Source organism: Vicugna pacos, chromosome 21 (genome assembly GCF_048564905.1).
Source record: "Vicugna pacos chromosome 21, VicPac4, whole genome shotgun sequence".
NCBI classification, from domain to species: domain Eukaryota; kingdom Metazoa; phylum Chordata; class Mammalia; order Artiodactyla; family Camelidae; genus Vicugna; species Vicugna pacos.
In genome coordinates, this window is record NC_133007.1 from 24,572,109 (window position 1) to 24,583,333 (window position 11,225).

Sequence of the window (11,225 nt, forward strand, 5' to 3'; positions counted from 1 at the left end):
ATATTTGTAATTTGAATCACAATATGCATCTTATTTTGTAAACTGCTTTTTCCACTTAACATTATAAACATTCCCACATATTAAATGGGATATACCAGAATTTACTTAATCCATCCACTATAAAATAACCACCTAGAGGGTTTAAGTTTTGGTACACAAAAGACTGCTAGGTTGCACATCCTTGGTGGGGGCCTCTGTTTGCATTGTTCTCTCTGGGTCTTTTCCTTTAGGGAACTGATCCTGCCTCCCACCAGATGACTGGTGAGGTTAATGGTTAGCAGAATCTGCCTCCCGCTGACCAGGACCTCTGGCTGAAGGCTCTAGAACAGAGACTCCCTTCCCCTCTGCCATGGGAATTTGAATTCTGAGGACCACACCCAGGAAGGGAAGCCAGTTGGAGCTGAGTCACCCACTGGCAGCACCCTGAAGAGACAGCCACCAGTTTCTGGCACTGGGATCCCCAGAGGGGTCAGCGTGTCATCTTTCCGAGGTTAAGTCATCTCATTCCTTAAACCCTGAGTGCTACTCAACATCTCCCAGCAAATCCCAGCCTCCTGAAATTCCTGAGCACCACATTTTATTACGTACAAAGATTTCTTTCTGACTTATGTTTGTACGTAAATCTTTGTGCCTGGGTTTATTTCCTTGGGCTATATTCCTAGAAGGGAAATTGCTGTGTCAAAGTGTAGGCACTTTATAAAAGGCGCTTTTTACATGTGGCCTAATGTCCTCCAGAAAATCTGTATCAAGTAACAAAGAAAGAGGGCACAGAAGGGTACACCCAACTGGAGCCAGTAGTCCTTTGTCCAGAATGAAGCCCAGCCTGACTCCTGCAAATCAACCCAAACCTACTCTCATGGGACTTGCAAAACCTCTCAGTTGCCTGTCTACCACCACAAGTGTAGCATAAAAGGGCCCCTTCTTCTGCATGGTACTCATACATTAAAAAAAAAAATACAAATTGCCAAATGCAGTGTGGTACCCTGGACCGGATCCTGGGACTTAAAAAAAAAAAAAAGGACATTAATGGGAAAACTGATGAAACTAAATAAAGTCTAGAGCTTAGTTAATAATATGTTAATATTGGTTTCCTAGTTTTGACAGATGTACCACAGCAGTGTAAGATGTTAACCTTAAGAATATACAGGAACTCTCTGTACTGTTTTTGCGACTTTTCTGTATATTTAAAACTATTCCAAAATTAAAAGTTTATTTAAAACTGTATTGCACCAATTTATAGTCCCACTAAGAGGGCATAGAAGTGTTAGTCTTACCACAACCTTGCCAACAGCAAGTATTTTTATAAATTCAGACCTTCAACAAATATTTATTGAGTGCCCTCTATGTGCCAGGAACTATCATAGGTACTTGGGATTCATCATTAAACAAAGCAGACATAGATGTCCTCATGGAGTTGACACTGCATCAAAGACAGACAGATACTTTAGTATGTGAGAAGTAATAAGCGTTTTGGAAAAATGTGGATATCTGGTGAAAAGGTTTGAGAGGTAAGGTGGAAGGGCCGATCATGTACGGCCTTACTGGAACCATAGAAGATGTGGCAGAGACCACCAAACACTCAACCGAAACTCCAATTACTCTGTTACATTTCCCAGCTCCTTGCTGGACTATCTGACCAGTTTGGGTCAATGAAATGTGAGTGAAAGTGTAACGTGTCACTTCCAGGTTCAGGCGATAAAAATCCCACATGTGATTCTCTGGTCTTTCTTTCCCTCATGTGGTATCTGTGTTCCAGGTGGTGTAGCTACAAGGTGGCAGAGCCTCCATCAGCCTTGGTCCCTCATGAATGACTATGTGGAGCAGAGGCTCCCCCTACTAACTTGCATGTGACACATGTCATGAGCTAAGTCGCCAGCTGGTGGCACCCTGGAGAGACAGCCAAGCACTGTCCGGCACTGAGACTTATTATGCTAAGCTACTGAGATTTGAGGTGTGATCATCACTGCAGCACAACTTAGCCCATCTGGCCTGATACAGAAGAACTTGGCTTTTACTCTGTGTTGAGTCTATTGTTCATTTGAAAAATGCAAGCATCATTATTTAGTTTTCATTTCTTTGATAATTACTGAATATAGCAGGCTATATTTTCTAAGATGGCCATGACAAAATCTTCCAGTCCCCATGCTCTTCTTATAGAGGCATTGGCCCTCCTCCCATTGAGAGGTGGCATCTCATCTCTGTTCCCTTTCCTGGAATTTCAGCAGGTCTATAACTACATCAAAATGAGGCCATGTGACTTCTAAAGCTCAGTCATAGCAAATGATATGGCTTCCATCTGGTCCTGTTGGAACGTTTGCTCTTGGAAGCCTACTGCTATGCGGTGAGGAAGCCAAGGTGACATGGAGTCAGGTGTAGGTGTTCCAGTTGACATTCCCAGCTGAGGTCCTAGATGACAACAAAACATGTGAGGAAGCCTTTGGGAAGCCTCCAGCCACTGTCTGTCTGCAACCCCGTGAAAGACCCTAAGACAGAACTGCTGGGCTGAGCTCAGTCAAGCCCAAAACCATAATCATAATAGTAACATTGTTTTAAGCCACTAAGTTTTCAGGTGGTTTGTTACAGAGCAATAGATAACTGGATGAGTGGGGCTGAACATTTTTACCATTTTTATCTAATATATTGAAGTCTTTTTACACCAGGATGCCACTCCTTGCCAAGCCTGCTTTTCTCTTTCCAGATGAAAGTGTGAGAAGGGATGAGGCAATAGATGGAACTACCAGAGATATCCCTCAAAATGGACTCATGTTTTGGATATAGCTGTTTAATTAACACACAGTAGGTATTCAGTAAGTATTTGTTAAATGAATGAATGATGCTATCTATGGTGGGGAGTGGGGTGGGGTGATGTTGGTCAAAGGATACAGATCTCCAGTTATAAGAGGAATAAATTCTGGGATCTAACATACAGCATGGTGACTATAGTTAACAATACTGTACATTTAGAAGTTGCTGAGAGTAGATCTTAAATGTTCTCACCACACACACACAAATGATAATTGCGTAAGGTTGATGGAGGTAACTAACCCTATTGTGGTAACCGTTTAGCAACAGATACAGGTATCAAATCATCACACTGTACACCTTAAATTCATACAATATTATATGTCAATTATATATTAATAAAGTGGGAAAAATAATAATAATATTGTCCACATTTCTGCATCTTATTTAAAATATGTTATAATCAACCTAATTATATGCTTTCAGGAAATTCAGATGCATTATACATTTCCCAGAAGCACCAATCTATTAAACAATTTTATTATAAAAAGCTTTCAGCAAAGTTTTAACTTGTTTTCTCTTTTTTCTTCACTTTGCTTCCTTTTCATTAAGCAAATGAAATAATGTATATTGCATCTCAGTGTAAAAGACTCAAGTAAAACCTACAAAGGTCAAATACACCTGCACTCCACCTCCCCTAGAGGTAAGGTTCATTGATAGTTTGTTATGGATCCTTCCTTATCCTCTTTCTACATATTTGCACTTGCATATATGAACTTTTTGTGGCAGAATGTATTGTCCAAAAATGGCTACGACAACATCTCCCATTCCACATGCTCTTCTAAAACCTTGCCATGCCCCATCAGGTGGAGGCTCTGTCCTCTACCCTGCAACCTGGACAGACCTCTGTGCCCGCTTCACTAACATGTGATGGAAGCGATCCTAGGTGACGCCCAAGGCGAGGTCATGGGAAGCAATATTAATTCCCCTTGGCTCTCTGTGTTAGGATACATACTTCTAGAGCCCTACGCCATGTTGGAAGAAGCCTGGCTACCCAGAAGCCCCCATGCCGGAGAACACAAAGAAGATTAGAGAGAGAAAGGATCCTAGCTTTTCTGGACCCCACATGCTTGAGTGTTCCCAGCCCAGGTGACAGACATGTGAGAAAGCCTTCACCCTAACCCCTGTTAGAGTGCAACAGAGTGAGACCCTGAATGAAAAAGGCACTAACCATTAGATGATTGATTAACACACACATGCCCATACACGCTTATTTGCATTAATGGCCTGCTATCACATAGATTGCTCTGAGACTTGCTTTTTTCATTGAGCGATTTATCTCTGAGACTGTTGTATGTCAGTGGGCACAGATCCGCTCCATGTTTTGTAAGACTATGCTGCATTCCCTAGCATAGATATTCTGTAACAGAGCATAAAGGATTTTCAAACATCTTTTTGCTGTGGCCCGCTTCTTCAAAGGAAAGTGTGCTTGGAAGCCCACTGTGTAAAACAAGTGAAAGAAGCCATTTGGTCCCAGACAGCGCCTCTCCTCACTAACCTCCCTGGAGGGGAGACCCTTGAAGGAATTCCTAGCTTTTGATGACACATAAAAATCACTCACCAAACACAGGGTCCAAGAACAGGTCACAGCAGTGCTTCTCAGTCTTTTCTCTCTCTCTTTTCTCTCTCTCTTTTTCTCTCTCTCTTTTTCTTTCTTTCTTTCTTTCTTTCTTTCTTTCTTTCTTTCTTTCTTTCTTTCTTTCTTTCTTTCTTTCTTTCTTTTTCTTTCTCTCTTTCCTTCCTTTCTTCTTCCTTCCTTCCTTTCTTTCTTTCTTTCTTTTTTTCTTTCTTTCCTTCTTTTTCTTTTTTTTTGAGGTATAATTGACCTATAACATTATGTCAGTTTCAGGTGTACAACATAATGATAATTCAATTTTGTATACATTGTGAAATGATCAGCACCATCAGTCTAGTTACATCACCAGACATAGTTCCAATTCTTTTTTCTTGTAATGAGAAGTGTTTCTCAGTCTTTTTTAAAAAAAATTATTATTGGATTATTAATTTTTTATTTTGGGGTAAGTAATTAGGTTCATTTATTTTTTAGAGGGGGTACTGGGGATTGAACCCAGGACCTCGTGCGTGGACCTCGTGAATGTTAAGCATGCGCTCTATCACTTGAGCTATACCCTCCCCCCTGCTTCTCAGTCTTGAATGTACATTCGAATCACCTCTGAACCTTGTTAAAATGCAAATTGTGATTAGTAGGTCTGGAGTGGGCTGAGATTCTTGGCAGTTCTGACCATCTCCCAGATGATGCCCTGGCTCACTTGGGCCGTCAGGGTTTGGCAAACCCCAGTTAGCTCCTGATGACCCCTGTTTTCTTCTCTCCCTTTCCAAAATGGTGATTGGAGGGTTCAAGCCTGGAGTTTTGAAGATCTATATTTCCCTCCTCCTAAAGACTGGAATCTTCTATTTTCACCTCCAGTCTTTTGGCACCTCTTCTATTCTCCAGAATTCCTCACAGACCGGGGGCAATGCCACCACAACGACGTGTGTAAGTTGCCTCCCTGCCGCTGCTGAACTTCACAAGGTGGAGAGAGGGAGTCACTGAGCGAATGGGCTGTAGATTTGATTCTCACCTTTTTAGAACATCAGTTCTCTCATTTCCACTTTAAATATCTGTTCCAGGAGAGAAATGGGTAGAAAATAGGAGTTGGGAATTGTGTTCCCTCTGTCATCTGTCACCACTACTCCACCTGCTCCAGTAGATGAGTCTTTTTTGGCCCTTTCTTGACACTTTTGCTCCCAACATGACCTTCCCTCACCTCCTGATATGAGAGAGAGAGAGAGAGGGAAAATCTCTAAGATGTTCCCCAAACCTCTGCCAGGCTTTGAGCATCCTGGCACTGTACCAACAGGTTTGCACCACTCTGGAATCTGGCCTTGGTTACACGTGATCCTCTCTTTCTGCAAGGGATGGAAGGAGAGGGGCTGTGTTGCAAGGCACATACATATGTTATTTACGTTATCTATTGTAATCTTTACAGTGCTATGTGAGTATCACCCTCTCGCTATCAGGGAGGAAACTGAGGCTCAGAGAGGGTCAGTGACTCACCTAAAGTCACACAGCTAGAAATGACTGACCTGGGACTGGATCCTACGTCTGCCTGACTCAGCCTTCTCCCCAGGCATACTCTAAATCCAAGGTCCCTGTGTGACCATGCTGGGTCTCTGAGTGCCCCTTTCTTCCTCATTAGCACTTTCAACACTGAATTCATGACGGTAGAGTCCTAACTACACTCTGGGGTTTCTGAACTCCATGTGGAGTCCTGGGCCCCTCCAGTGTCCCCGTGACCACGTAGTCAGGGTTCGTTGTCAGGGTTCTCTTCCCTGTCAACAGTGAAACCATTTTTAACCTTAGCCCGGACTAGGCACAGGCAGGCCTGGGTTGGAATCCCATAGCCACTTCTTGTTGTATGAGTATGAACATATTCCTTAACCCCTCTGAACTTTAGTTCCATCATCTCTAAAAAGAGGGCGACAATTCTATGTCGGATGGGCTACTGTACGATGATGAGAATAGTGAATCTAATGCCTTTCAGAGTGCCTGGCATAAAGCAAGAATGAAAACTAAACAAGCCTGTACCTTTTTTATCCTCAATTTTTTAACTTTCTCGTGGATCAGGACTAAATGGCCTCTTGTTGGCCCCTGTGCCTTCCCAGCAACACAGCCCTCCAGGCCAAGTTGGAGTATGTGGGATGGAGCAACTTCCTAGCTCTTACTGAGAGCAGGAGAGGGCTGAAGTACACCCCACTCCCCATGGAATTTGGAGACCATGCCAGGAGAGACCGCGAGAAGTCATTAACCAGCACGTGTAACATGTGTGAGTGGAGAGCGATGGGAGGACCAGAGTTTGCAGAGACACTAGTGGGCAGGCTGGCACTCCACAGGAGGAGATGGGTGTGGATCACCACGGTGCCTGCCCCTTATCACTTCCCCAGCACCCTGTCATAGGTGCTCAATAGACGCTTGTTGATTGAAGATGCTTTTTCTGGATGGGGGCTGAGCTGATGGGGGATGCGACAGAAGAAGAGGGGTTATGACCCTGTGTCAACACTTCATGAAGCCCTGAGATGCTTCCTGACAGACCTGTTAGAGGTGTGGTTGGGTGGGTGACAGGGCTCAAAGGAGAAGGAATAGAGTCTTTCCTATTGATGTTTATTTCTGTCAAACTCCAGCCCAGCTAAAAACAAATTTAAAAGAATAGAATAAAGATAATGAAATACAGTGGAGAACTTCAGTTGTGAGAACACTAAGACTTCCAGGATGAGTTAGGGACCCTGCTGCCAGGCTGCCTCTCCTTTCTGTAGCCTCTGTCTGACCGAGAGACCAGGTTCCAACCAGCTTCTCCTCCCATTCCATCTCCTGCCAAGCTTCTACCCTCTGGCCTTTGCATTTCTGCAGAAGCTCCTACCTTTTAGTGGACAGGGCAAGTCCTTGATCCCTTCTATCACCCAATGAAAAATGCTTAACTTGGTCTTTTGTCCCCTAGTACCTGTCCCCACCCCCACCAGCCCTCAAGAGATAGTCTGATGAGTACCACACAGGCAAGCACACACACAATCACAGCATCCTGGAAAAGGACCACACACTTACACACTCATTAACACACTTATGGAGTGACAAGTAAGTGACATCCCTCCTCTGTAACTGTTATGAGGAGGATGGGAGAGGGAGACTTGAGCTTTGTCCACCCTGTTCCTTTACTGTCTTCCTGCCTCCCCTGCCCCCCTACAAATGGTGCCAGGGCCCCCTCCTATGCCCGCCAGGTACACATCCACTGGTTGCTTAGCAACGGCGTGCCTCTTCCCCCTACTTCAGCAACCTCCCCTTGTAGTTCTAGTAGCAGCCTCAGCAGGGAAAGCCAGGCTGGACCTGACAGGAGATGCTGCTGCTGCTGATAGGAAACAAGCCCCCAAACAGGCCCAAGTGTGAAACCAAGGTTCTTTTTTAACACTCAGGTCCCACACTGACTCTTGGGAAGTCCTGCCATGGTTCCCTGTCCCCAGCATCTGCCAGGCTGCTGGTTTCCTCTCCCACACTGGGAGTCTCACCCACTGCTGTGCTCTCTCTGCTCTGGGTCTCTGGATCTGCCCCATGTGGTCTCTTCCTCTCTTGCAGCTCAAAGTCCCTTGTCCTTTGTCATCCTGTAACTCTGCATCCACATGTGTCTGTCTCTGGGGTCTCTGTGTCTGTCCCAGGCTCTCTTTCAGCCCCTCCTGCTCAGACTTTGTAACTGTCAGTCTCCTTTTTACTAACATCAGTCCCCTCACTCCCCATCTCCAAAGGTCAGTCACTGTGAGGACCCTATGTTGCCCTAGCAACCATGACCACACTTTTTGTTACCACCATTCTAGGAAGGGCCTGTGGTGGGAGAGGTCTCAGAAATGGCCCCCAGGGGAATCCTGCTTTCTGCACTCAGCCTGCCCTGGGCTTCAGTTTCAATGGAAACTGACATTGGACTTCTGGCCAGCTAGGAAAGGACTAGGTCCAGAAAAGAAAGAAAGTCCTTCCTTCTGCCTCCATCCCATCAGATACAAGGTCAGAGTCCCCAAGAGATGGTCCTGAAGAGGCTCAGCACCTGCCGTGGGCGGGAACCTGCCACACCCAGAACAGTGCTTCCCAGCCCCCAGCTGATAGGCTGCCATCCTGGGACATGGTGTCTATCTCCCTGTCTGTGTCTACCTGAGCTGATCTCTTTTTTGTTTTGTTTTGGGAGGGTAGATTTGTTTGTTTGTTGGAGGTACTGGGGATTGAACTCAGGACCTCATGCATGCTAAGCATGCGCTCTACCACTGTGCTATATGACTGTGCTATACCCTCCCCGCAACAATGAAAGTTTTTTTTTAAGTTTTTTGGGGGGGGGGCAAAGGAGGTAATTAGGTTTACTTATTTCTAGAGAAGGCAGTAGGGATTGAACCCAGGACCTCATTCATAAAATCATGCACTCTAGCTCTTTGAGCTATACCCTCCCCCCTACCTGAGCTGATCTCTTTACCTACACTCCCTGCCACCCCACCTCCCTCAGTCCCTGATGTTTAGGTCTGACAATATTACCTGTGGGTTAAGAACTAGGACTAGGAAGCAGTCAGCAGAGACAGATGACTGAGAGGAAACACTTCCAGAGTACAGGGAGATGGGGTGGAGCCCAGCTCCCAGGCAGGGCAGGGTTGGAGGGATGCTGAAACGAGGGCATGAGGGAAGTTTAGGGAGAGAGGCCTGGATTCTGTCTTCTAGCAGAGGAAGCCAGCAAACAGCAGATGGAACTTTCAGGCAGGAGGCCGGACCGAGTGACCTCACCCAAACCCTGCGGTATGGTGCTATTGCAACCTGGCCAGTCTCCCAGCTCTCCTGGGTCCCCAAGTAGGAGAGCTTTTTATAGTTCACTCCCCAACTTGGGTTTGAATAATTAAACAAGATGCACAGAAATAGCAGCCGGACAGCTAAGGCGGGTTATTTTGGGTTTTTCTGGAACACAGAGTGCTCCTGGGCGGCACCCCACCCATGCAGGGGCGGAGCCAGCATGAAGGCCGATGGGAGATTCCTGTGGGGGAAACCCATCCACACCCCCCAGGGTTTCTCGGGTTGACAGGGTTGCTCTCAGCCAGAGGAGGGTCTCATCGCTTCTTCTTGGTCTTCAAGGAAAGAGAGGGCTCTCATTATCTTCTGCTCATAGCTCCTCCCCTGGCAGGAAGTCCCTTCTGTTGTCTGTCAGCCCTTCTACTTCAGAGATGGTAACAGATATTGAAAATCAGATCGATAAGCAGCTTCAAGACAGGCTGAACCAGGACGAGGTGGCTACTGCTCCTCTGGCCAAGGAGCTGGAATCAGGTGATAGGAGGTCTTGTGACCCCTCGCCTCCCACTATAACAACTGGGAAGCTGGGGCGGGAGTGAAGGTTGGGGTGGGGGATGGGAGGGAGGCTGGGGAGAGGAGTTGGCTGGGGGGACAGACTAGGCTCCAGAGAAGAGGCCAAAGATGGATTAGTGTCTGGGCTGAGAAACTCTGAGGGGGCAAGAAGCTCCCCTCTTCTAGCGCCACAGTGTCCTCTGCCCTTGGCAGAAGCCCAGCCTGGGTTTGCTGGGACAGGGTTTTAGCTGCTGAGCTAGGAATGGGAGGGGTGGGGAGGCCCCTTTCAGGTCTCCATTGCAGACCAATCATGTGTGGCTTGTTTGCGTAATACTTTTGGTTCCACCACAGAGATTAGGGCCTCATCCCAACTCTACCTTGAGGCGCCACAGAGTTTAAAACCTGGGGCACAGAGGAGGCCGATGTAATGTTTTCTTCCTTTGGGTAACAACTTCAGGGGTCGGTTTAGAAGTCAGATTTCAGTAAATATTGAAACCATTTATTCATTCATGTCTATTCATTTAACAAGCATTTTTAAAGCACCAGCTATAAGCCTTACATTGTGTTGGTGTTGGCGCTGGGAATAAATTAGTATGGCAAGCTCCTTGCTGTCAAAGAACTTGAAGTTTAGTGGGTGAAACGGCCATCTTAAAACCTTCTTCCCACCATTTTTGAGCACTTACTGTGGATTAGATAACATACAGGAGTTTCGCAAAAATTGTCCCATTTAATCCTTGTAACACGTCTATGGTCTAAGCAGCATTAGCCCCATTTGACAGTTTTTAGAACTAAATGAAGAGACCTGCCCAAAGTCACTCAGCTCGTAAACTGTATAAATGGAATTGGAACCTATGTTTACAGGACTCTAAATTCTGTGCTCTTAACCACTGCCCATGTGGTCGCTAATGCATGCAAGGAAGATGCAAGTTCATTAAATGCTGTGGGTGTTCAAAAACAGAGTGAGATTGTCTGAGCTTTGGGTATGTGCTATGCGTGGCTGGGTGGGGCAGTCAGGGAAAGCCTCCCCAGAGAGGTGGCTTTTGCACTGTACTCCATTCATTCTACAAATACTTAAATTGAGTATCTATTACGTCCTTCGAGCTTGGTGCTGAGAATAGCGAAGTCAATGAAGTCCTTGCGCCGCGGACATACTGGGCAGGGATAGAGGGAAGGCTGCAGTTATTATCGGGTGAGTCCTAAATGCCAAGCCTCCTAAACCTCGGAGTTCTTGCTCCTCCTGGGTTTCTCTCCCAGGGGCAAATACCCAAACTTCAGGGGAATCTAGAGGAAAGGCCTGGCCGTCCTACTCTGGTAAGTCCTTCCTAACGTCTATCCTGCATTTCTTTCTGTTTCAACAGATTTCCCCACCTCCCATTTCATTCCTCCTTTTCAAGGCCAAATCTCACAGCAGTAACCCGGCAGGCCGAAAGTGTCTGGCCCTTTAAAGCCACCTTCTTCCCCCCACGTGCCGTCTGGTTGGGCTGGCGACGCTGACGCACGCGTGACGTCAATGGCAGCTGGCGGAGTCTGGGCACGAGGAGCGAAGTTGGGATGGGGGTGGGGGGACGAG

General features: G+C 46.2%; 3 long non-coding RNA genes across 3 annotated transcripts; 2 read left to right on the forward strand and 1 right to left on the reverse strand.

Annotated features, from left to right (window-relative positions):
* Positions 1–2,021: 2,021 nt before the first annotated feature.
* Positions 2,022–5,419, reverse strand: LOC140687965 (uncharacterized). The gene is made up of 2 exons (XR_012062598.1): positions 4,364–5,419; positions 2,022–2,406 (listed from the first exon to the last, which is right to left on the reverse strand). It is a non-coding gene; the product is annotated as an uncharacterized lncRNA (long non-coding RNA).
* Positions 5,420–8,184: 2,765 nt separating this feature from the next.
* LOC140687967 (uncharacterized) lies at positions 8,185–9,240 on the forward strand. The gene is made up of 2 exons (XR_012062600.1): positions 8,185–8,347; positions 9,044–9,240. It is a non-coding gene; the product is annotated as an uncharacterized lncRNA (long non-coding RNA).
* A 165-nt stretch (positions 9,241–9,405) lies between these two features.
* On the forward strand, positions 9,406–11,225 carry LOC140687966 (uncharacterized). The gene is made up of 3 exons (XR_012062599.1): positions 9,406–9,637; positions 10,757–10,844; positions 11,014–11,225. It is a non-coding gene; the product is annotated as an uncharacterized lncRNA (long non-coding RNA).